We start from the raw sequence: 10,781 nt of genomic DNA on the forward strand, positions 1-10,781 counted from the left end.
TAGTCAACACCCCTCCTCATTACAGAGAGGCACATCACCAGATTTACTTAATTGGTAGTTGGCTCTCAAGTCTATGCAGCTTGGAGTAGGACAACATGTATAAAAATTATCGAAGTGATCAAAATACGCATTTGCCTAATAATTCTGCACGCGGTGTATATGGTCAGGAGACATATGAGGGATGACTGCTGTGCAGACATGTACAGAGGAAAGTGTAATGGACATCTAGTCAGGAGATGCATGAGCAATGACTGTCATGAATGCATGTAGAGAGGACAGTGTGATGGACACCTGGTCAGAAGATGTACTATATGACGTACGACTGCTGCAAACCGAGAACAGTGCATTTGGTTCAAATTATGTGCCAAACTATGAACTTCTGCCTGACAACTATACAAACTTTGCATCCAAAGATCTTAGAACATTAATGAGAGTTTCATATATTGTACTTTCTGTAGGACACATAAATATCAGCTCAGTCTTTCATAAGTCTTAGTTTCCAATGACTGAAGCTATATATTGATCTTACAATGACCTTCTTCATGTCTTTGTTTCTCAGACTGTATATAAGAGGATTCACCATTGGGGTTATCACCGAATATAAAATGGAAACCACCTTGTCTTCATCCGTAAAAGTACCTGAATGGGGATGTACATAAGTGAGGAACACAGATACATAGAAAATGGAGGAACAAATGAGATGTGAGGAGCAGGTGCTGAATGCTTTCTGTCTGCCTTTAGCTGACTTCATCTGTAAAATGGAAAAAAGAATGTAGATGTAGGACATCATGATGGTGGTCAATGAAACAACACCATAAGATCCTATGAGGAACACAGTGACCATGTCACAGGAGAAGGTTTTGGAGCAGGACAGTGTGAGCACTGGTAGGATGTCACAGTAGAAGTGGTTGATGAAGTTTGAGCTGCAGTATTCGAGACTGAATACACAGATGGTTAGTGATGCTGACTGCAAGATGCCAAGAAAAAATGCAAAGACAACCAGATATGAGCATTTCTTCTTTGTCATTATGGACCCGTAATGGAGAGGGTGGCAGATAGCCGCATATCGGTCATAGGAGTACAACTTCTGTGCCAGCAAGAGAGGAAAAGATAAAGAACTGGAGGGCACAATCATTGAACGTGATGACCTTCTCTATGGAGATAAGGTCTACAACCATCTTAGGAGTTACAGACGAGGAGTAGAGGAGGTCCACCATCGAAAGGTAACTGAGGAAGTAATACATGGGAGTGTGGAGGGCGGGTGTCTTATGGATAATGACCATTATACCAATATTACCCATCACAGATATGATATAAACAAGTAAGAAGAACGCAAAGAAGAACAGAGCAAGTTTTGTATCGTTGGTCAGTCCAGAAAACACAAACATTGTAACTTGAGTCTTGTTCACATTGCCCATGTTGTTTCTTTCACTGTGAAGGTAAAAGACAAAGCAATATGATCAAGAATTACAAAGTTAGTAGTAACCTACAAGGTACAAAACATGTGCCAGACCCTCAATCACCGTGTACCAAATATATTGCTGGTGTGGCCTTTGGACCCCCCGAGAGCACCAGGATCAGGCAACCCCTATAAATGGAACTTCTACCATCTGTATGCATTATGAGAAGACACCGATTATTTGAAAAGTCAAATTTGGTGAGCTGGATCCTTTGTCGGTCTGAAGGTTGTTTTACATGGGACAATAATGACCCATATATGTCATAGTCAGGAATTGGTTCCTGTAAATTGCCAGACGTGTACTCAGGAGGGCATACGAGCTGCGCCTCGCACGATCAGCATAGCATTTCACCGTACAGTCATGATCAAAAGTGTTGACACCCTTGACATTGTTCTAGAAAATAAAGTATTTCTCCCAGAAAATTATTGCAATTACACTTCTTTTGTTATACGCAGGTTTATTTACTTTGTGTGTTTTGGAACAACACAAAAAATGAGAAAAAAAAAAGGCAAATTGGACATAATTTCAACGTACATAAACCCAAAAGCAAAGAGATTTTGCAAAAAATGCTAGGACAAAAATTATCTTTCTACATTTTAAAAAAGCATACATTTTATTAGATATTAAAAAACTAACAATCAAATCCAAGATACAGACAGAAAGACACATTCAAAAAGAGGTGGGTGAGACACTCAGGGGACCCCAAAATAAAGTTACACGAGGTAAAAACTACACTGCTCCAAAAAATAAAGGGAACACTTAAACAACAGAATATAACTCCAAGTAAATGAAACTTCTGTGAAATCAAACTGTCCACTTAGGAAGCAACACTGACTGACGATCAATGTCACCTGCTGCTGTGCAAATGGAATAGACAATAGATGGAAATTATTGGCAATTATCAAGACACCCTCAATAAAGGAGTGGTTCTGCAGGTGGGGACCACAGACCACATCTCAGTACCAATGCTTTCTGGTTGATGTTTTGGTCACTTTTGAATGTTGGTTGTGCTTTCACACTCGGGGTAGCATGAGACGGACTCTACAACCCACAGAAGTTTCTCATGTAGTGCAGCTCATCCAGGATGGCACATCAATGTGAGCTGTGGTAAGAAGGTTTGCTGTGTCTGTCAGCGTAGTGTCCATAGGCTGGAGGCGCTACCAGGAGACAGGCCAGTACACCAGGAGACGTGGAAGGGGCCGTAGGAGGGCAACAACCCAGCAGCAGGACCGCTACCTCCGCCTTTGTGCAAGGAGGAACAGGAGGAGCACTGCCAGGGCCCTGCAAATTGACCTCCAGCAGGCCACAAATGTGCATGTGTCTGCACAAATGGTTAGAAACCGACTCCATGAGGGTGGTATGAGGGCCTGACGTCAACAGATGGGGGTTGTGCTCACAGCCCAACACCGTGCAGGACGCTTGGCATTTGCCACAGAACACCAGGATTGGCAAAGTGGACACTGGCGCCCTGTGCTCTTCACAGATGAAAGCAGTTTCACACTGAGCACATGTGACAGATGTGATAGAGTCTGGAGACGCCATGGAGAGCGATCTGCTGCCTGCAACATCCTTCAGCATGATCGGTCTGGCAGTGGGTCAGTAATGGTGTGGGGTGGCATTTCTTTGGAGGGCCGCACAGCCCTCCATGTGCTCACCAGAGGTTGCCTGACTTCCATTAGGTACCGATATGAGATCCTCAGACCCCTTGTGAGACCATATGCTGGTGCGGTTGGCCCTGGGTTCCTCCTAATGCAGGACAATGCCAGACCTCATGTGGCTGGAGTGTGTCAGCAGTTCCTGCAAGATGAAGGCATTGAAGCTCTGGACTGGCCGGCCCGTTCCCCAGACCTGAATCCGATTGAACACATCTGGGACATCATGTCTCGCTCCATCCACCAATGTCACGTTGCACCACAGACTGTCCAGGAGTTGGCGGATGCTTTAGTCCAGGTCTTGGAGGAGATCCCACAGGAGACCATCCGCAACCTCATCAGGAGTATGCCCAGGCATTGTAGGGAGGTCATGCAGGCATGTGGAGGCCACACACAATACTCAGCCTCATCAGGAGCATGCCCAGGCGTTGTAGGGAGGTCATACAGGCACGTGGAGGCCACACACAATACTCAGCCTCATCAGGAGCATGCCCAGGCATTGTAGGGAGGTGACACAGGCACGTGGAGGCCACACACAATACTCAGCCTCATCAGGAGCATGCCCAGGCATTGTAGGGAGGTCATACAGGCACTTGGAGGCCACACACAATACTCGGCCTCATCAGGAGCATGCCCAGGCATTGTAGGGAGGTCATACAGGCACGTGGAGGCCACACACAATACTCAGCCTCATTTTGACTTGTTTTAAGGACATTACATCAAAGTTGGATCAGCCTGTAGTGTGTTTTTCCACTTTAATTTTGGGGGTGACTCCAAATCCAGGCCTCCATTGGTTAATAAATGTGATTTCCATTGATGATTTTTGTGTGATTTTGTTGTCAGCACATTCAACTTTGTACAGAACAAAGTATTCAATGAGAAGATTTCATTCATTCAGATCTAGGATGTGTTATTTCAGTGTTCCCTTCATTTTTTTGAGCAGTGTATATATATATATATATATATATATATATATATATATGATATAATTTAGTATATATTCTGAGAAGCTAGGTAAGTATAACACAATACATTTGTAATAGTAATACCCTCTTAGCCAGTATAACTAAGTAAGATTACATTCAAGTATAAATAATAGGAAGTGTCCCACTCACCCACCAAGGACCCGACGCGCATTTTGCTTATGTTTCATCAGGGGTAGTTGGTGGAGAGATGAGTCACTTATTTAAAGTATAATTGACCAATCAGATATGGATTATAGTGAGCCATGCATGTACCATGTACCATGCATAGTATAGACGCTGACGCATGCGCAATGATTGCATTGTGTGGACCTGCGCATGCGCGATGCAAATCACTATCTCGCAGCCTAGTTACAAGGTCAGAGCGACAAGAGAATAATTAGTTAGAAATCATATATCTATTAAATATATATTAGAGGGTATAGTGAATATAAGTTCCTTATTGTGTATCACACGTCTATGACAGTTATAACAAGATACATATAAGAATATAATAAAGTGTAAAAAATATATATATATTATGAGAGTACTAAAGGATATATATGTATAAATATAAAGCAAAGTGTATATGAGCGGTGTGTGAAAGTACAAATGAAATAAGGTGAAGGCGTAAAATGAAGAAAAAGGCGGAGAAAGGGTTTAGGGAAAAAGGGAGGGAAAGAAACGAAGAAAGAAATGAGTGACGAAAAAAGTGAATGAATAAGTGAATAAGTGAGTGAGTGAATATGTGTGAAAGAGTAGATGAATGAATGGCAACAAGGCGAGTGTAAAAGTGCAGGATATGGGCTCAGGGAATATTAAAGAGCCCCAACTCACAAGAAAGCACAAGGCTGCACCCAGAAGGGGGCAAAAAACTGCAAATCCAGCAAATAAATTATATCCATAAACATATCTATAAATATATATTATTTTTTTTTAGATGCCTTGTTTAATAGCAACCACAGTATCTAAGTGGTTGAGAGAAGGATCGATTGATTTCTAAGTTTTTCATTTATTTTTAATATAAAAGGAATATAATATGACATAGCAAAATTGTAACAGAAAAAAACAAGTGCGCAAGAAATTATATAAAAATATATATAAAATGTATAAAACGTTTGGGTCTTGATTGAACAAAATAAATTCAATATTTCAACAAAATAAGGAAAAAGTTTGATTAACATGATTGAAAAAAAAAAAATGGGAAGAGCTCATAGTAGGACGCCATCGATGCCAATCATTATACCATCAAACCTATCCAGCGCAGACATTGGTGGAGTGACGGGAGTAGCGGAGGACCGCCATAAATAGATAAGATCGGTGGATGCTTCAGCGAGGGGTGAGAAGCAGATACGTGCCAAAAACGTTCATTAGTAGCCAGACCCTGGTCCAGCGGCCACAAATCATCAATAGCGATCGTAGGAATGAGCTATTATTATGTTTCCAATTACATTAATTATTAGTTTAATTCAATATTTAATTCATGGTGCATATTCAATATCAATGCTTTTTAATACATTTCTATATATTTTTACTAGAGTTGAACAAAAACTCTAGAAGGAGGAAAAATGGATTTCAGATGGAATGAATTTGATGCAGCTGGGAAGGGAGTTAGAAAAAAAACTCCTTGTCCTCGGCCCGTCCTACACTTGTCCTGCCCCCACCGGTCCAATCATTGGCTCCTTTCTTCTCTCTTTGTTCCAGGTCTCAGGAGCTGAGCCAACTTCAGGCAGCCGGGTGTCGGCTGTGCTACACGGCCAGCGCCTGACAGTAGCAGAAGCGATCGGAGCAAACTCTGATCGCACTGGCTTAACTTTTTTACATGTCAAGTCTTCAAGATGGCGGCCGACTTCAGACAGCTGCCAGCATCCCACGCACCCCTTGGGTTGGGCTTCATAAGAGATTGTTTATTTCACAATATACTGCAAAAGTAACAGAGTACGGCATAGGTGAATAAGATATCGCAGGGTTAAGTCCTCCAATCGAACTAATTGAAAATGAAAAAAAAAAGTATATAGAAAAGTTTAAATCACCTCCCCCATAGTAAAATGTGAAAAATAAAAAAATATATATTATAATAATAATAATCTTTATTTTTTTATATTTATAATCTTTATTTTATATATTTGGCATTATTGAACATATCAACTCCTAAACTAATAACATTTAAAAAATACTTATCCCACACAATAAAATTGGAAAACGGATGAAACTCTACAATGGGCATTATTTGTTTGTGAAAATGCCCAACAAAAACTGTAATAAAAACACATCAAAAATTGAATGTAGTCAAAATTGGTATTAGGAAAAGCATAAAAAACAATGTGCCCCCCCCCCCCCCCCCACAGAGCTCGATCGACAGGCCTCAGAAAATGGCAAAATACCCCCCCAAAATTTTTTTTAACACTTAAACAAAAAAATAACTATACAAGTTTGGTATCAATGTAATTGTAGTGATCTGAAATATATATAAAAAAAAGTTATGCCTTTTGGAAAAAAAAGGGGATAAAAAAAATGAAAGTGCAAAAGTTAAAAAACATCCAGTCCTTGAGGGGTTTACGCTGTGCTGAAAACATAAAAAAACATAAACCAAATCAAACTATCCCACATAATCATACTAACACACAGAATTAAGCTTCCATATCATTTACAAAACATGGAGAACAAAATAAAAGTCATTCAAAAATTGCTGTTTTTTTGGTAATTTCGCCCCCCCCCTCCCGTAAAGCAAAGAAAATGTGATCAAAAAGACTTATGTGCCCCAAAATGATATCACTGAAGACATGAGCGATCCTGCAAAAAACATCCCCAAATGGCTCTGCCAGCGGGAAAAATAAGCAACTTTCCATCCAATTTGCTTAACAAAAATTTCTCCTTATAAAAATGAGGAAATCTAATTTTTATTTTTCGTGGTCTAATTCTTCTACATTTTTTATTAAATGCCTGTGGGGGTCTTACCATTTACTACAGTCCCAGGTGACTTTTATGAGGAGTGTATTTTTCAAGACTGGCTGATTTTGGAGGTCATTTTTATTATGTTTTGGTATCTTAAGGCCTCTGTAAACCCTTACTGGTACATGGAAAACTTCTCGACTATAAAGGAGACCCCCAAATTTTCATGATTTCTGTGTTTCAATCAAGTTGTACACTGGGATAAGCATATGGGATATTTTCTAAAATTTGCAGAATCTGGGTAGTAAGTAATTTTTGATCAACGTTTCTCTGTTAGTAGAAAAAAATTGGCAAAAACAGGAAATTTTTCAATTTCATCACCACTTCATCACACACCTAAAGAGATAATAAACTTCTGAAATATTTCTTGCAAACTTTAAACTTTTGCCAAAATGCCCACAAACACTAGGAGAGCCACCACGCCAGTGTTTCGCATACAATACTTCTTCAGGGGGTATTTGTTCTTAGAAGGGTAAAACATAGGATGCTCTTATACAGTATGATTGCACATATGTATATAGAGACAGGGAATATACACCATTAGTTCGGAGCGGCAGTACAACATAATGTCATATAATAACACTAGTATTACAGCTCAGTGACTCCGTTCTCATAGTGGGGTCTTCATGAAGGGTCTTACCTGTCAGATGTGTAGCTGTGTGATTGTGATCTGGAATCTGCACAGATCTCGGTGCCTGTAAATCTCCAGGTTTATATCAGGGACTTATTTACCTGGGAGGGTAGTGGTAGCACCAGAGCGCCGGCGACAAAGAAATCAGAGAGTCATTAACAGTAATTATTAGCTTCATTTAGCTGGAAGCAAAAAACGTGACAAAACAAGTCAAGGGGGGTTAATATTTTTACCAAGGGAATATATATTACCTATATTATACAATTACAAGCAAAATTATTCACCCCTATTTTACATTCGATTCATTAGCAATTTTTTTTAAACTTTCTGCTGTTAGCAATAATCTAATGAAACAAGAGGAATGTACATAGCCGAACACAGCTAATGTAACAAGAGATAATTACCCCTTCATGATCAGCGTCTTTATAACTTAGTTGAGCCCCTCTCGCTGTTGTGACCTACTGCCCTTCTGGCTGTTATAACTTGATGCAGATATAATGCATAGTTAGACTCCAGATTTTAGCAGCATTCTAAAGAGATCTTAGACGATTCCTCATGGGCAATGGTCTCCAGGTCACTGATATTCTTGGTTCATCGAGAGAGCGGTCCAAAAAGTTAGTAACACAAGAGACCATTTGCCTTGCACACACAAGGAAAAAGGTTAAAGCAATGAAAGTTCCTAGAAATACAACTGGAAAGACAGATCAGATAGGAACACTGGCTACACCAACTAGAAGTGGCAGAAGGAGGAAGCGGTCACCAGCTGCCATCAGACTCCTGAGGAGACGGTTACTCAAAAACTCTCGAATGGTTGCAAAAAATCTGCAGAAAGATTTGGTGACACTGGGCGCCGATGTTTCAGTTTGTACAATAAAGTGCATGCTCAACACTGAGGTCATCAATTACACCAGAGTAAAAATAGTATAATGGGGACCGACACCTCTTCCACTACAGCCAACCCAGCAGAAGGAGACCCATTCAAGAGTCTTCACATTTCCAAAAATTAGGGGCTGACACAACCAAAGTGGCATCAATTTCAGTAGAGTAGAACTAGCATAATTGGGACCGACACCTCTTCCACTACAGCCAACACAGCAGATGGAGACCCAGTCAGGAGCTGCTGTATATCCTCTCCAGTCCTCCTCCCAAGGCAGGGCTGGTGGGGTTAGACATGGTAGAATCCAAAACCCACTGTGTATAGCTCACCTATGGACTTCTGGGTCTGTCTATATGCCTCCCTGGTTGTGGAGCCCTTTGGACGTTGTGTGCTAACACCAGTCGCCTGCAGCTCCCCCAAATCCGCTGGGCTGAGTAGTATCCTACTGCTGCCACCAAAATGTGAAGACATGGGGTCTTCGGTGGGAGTAATACTACTCAGACAAGACAGGGTGAGGGTAAAACAGTGTGGCAACTTTATTGAACCAGCAAACGGACAATAAACACATAGAACAGTCCCAGGAAATACCCAAGATGGGGCATCATTACAGTCTCACCCTTCTGCTGGCCCGCCTGGGATAAAACAGCTGTGACTTTGGGACTTCCAGGACCAACTACCTCAAACAGTGACCCCTCACTTTTGGCAGGCCCCCACAGAGAGAAGGTAGTGGCAAGCTTAGGAAGCTGACAGTCCATCAAGGTACAAGGCTAGGAGATCTGAGGGTCCCACCCTGGCCTCTCCGAGAGTGTCCATGGGGCCAGATGGCCTGCTGGTCTCAATCTGGCTTTTCCGAATGTCTCCATGGGTTCCAGGCGACCAGAGGGTCCCACCTGGCAACCCCAAACAACATATCCATGGGGCCTGGTGACTTCATTGTCCCAACCCGGTCTCCCCAAATGTATCCATGGGCTCTCTGATGGTCAATAGAGCAGATCCATATCTTTCCAGTCAGGGCCATATACCCTTAGACTGGAATCATGTAGAATCCAAATATGTGTCTCTTTGGATAAAGCCATGCTACCAAGCTGATGGTCTGAAGAGAGTCTGATCTTTGATTCTCCCTGTAAAGTCTCTTTCAATTCTCTGTTTCAAAACTGCCTGCTACAAAGGCATATGTTCCTTAAATAGTTCACATTTGTTCTTTCAAGTACCGACACCTCTTTCACTACAGCCAACAAAGCAGATGGAGATGACTTCACATTTCCAAACATTAGGGGCAGACACCACCAAAGTGGCATCAATTTCAGTAAAGTAGAACTAATATAATGGGGACCGACACCTCTTCCACTATAGCCAACCCAGCAGATGGAGACCCAATCAGTTGACTTCACATTTCCAACCATTAGGGGCAGACACCACCAAAGTGGCATCAATTTCAGTAAAGTAGAACTAGTATAATGGGGACCAACACCTCTACGACTACAGCCAACTCAGCAGATAGAGACCCAATCAGGAGTCTCCACATTTCCAAAAATTATTGTTAACATTTGCAGCAGCAGCATCAACAGCATGTACAGAAGCCACAACAAAGATATCACAGACTGCAATTACGCAAGATCAATGCAGCACACTAAAAACTATATCATCGCCTAGTCTGCATAGTCTGAAAATGGGGTGCAAAAGTCCTTGGTGATCCATGACTTGTTCATTTTGATGAAAGTTAGGCGGTCTACACGTTCAGGGGACAGCCGGCTGCGCTTATCCATCAGGACACCCCCAGCAGCGCTGAAGACACGTTCTGAGAGAACACTGGCTGCCGGGCATAATAAAGCCTCCAAGGCATGACAGGCGAGCTTAGGCCACTCTTCCATTTTTGAAGACCAAAATGTAAAAGGGTCCAAATCCTCCATGATGGTATTGATATTGAGCTCAAGATACTCCTGCACCATCTTCTCCAGTCGTTCACCACGTGTCAGACTTGTACTCCCCTGTGCTGGTGCACGAGCTGGTCTAAAAAATGTGTGAAAGGACTCCCAGAAATTGCTTCTGCCACTTACACTGCTGCTGCTGGTAATGTTTTTGCAATGACTAAGCTCATCAAGAGAATGCCAAGAGTGTGCAAAGCAGTCATCAAAGCAAAAGGTGGCTACTGTGAAGACCCTAGAATATAAGACATATTTTCAGTTGTTTCACACTTTTTTGTTAAGTATATAATTCCACATGTGGTAATTCATAGTTTTGATGCCT

At 41.6% G+C, this 10,781-nt stretch overlaps 1 pseudogene; it reads right to left on the reverse strand.

The window, feature by feature from the left end:
* Window positions 1-475: 475 nt before the first annotated feature.
* LOC141167617 (olfactory receptor 5AR1-like) lies at window positions 476-1,421 on the reverse strand (annotated as a pseudogene).
* Between the last annotated feature and the right edge of the window lie 9,360 nt (window positions 1,422-10,781).

This window comes from Phyllobates terribilis, unplaced genomic scaffold (assembly GCF_046119375.1).
Source record: "Phyllobates terribilis strain yellow unplaced genomic scaffold, ASM4611937v1 Scaffold_11__3_contigs__length_659146591, whole genome shotgun sequence".
NCBI lineage: Eukaryota > Metazoa > Chordata > Amphibia > Anura > Dendrobatidae > Phyllobates > Phyllobates terribilis.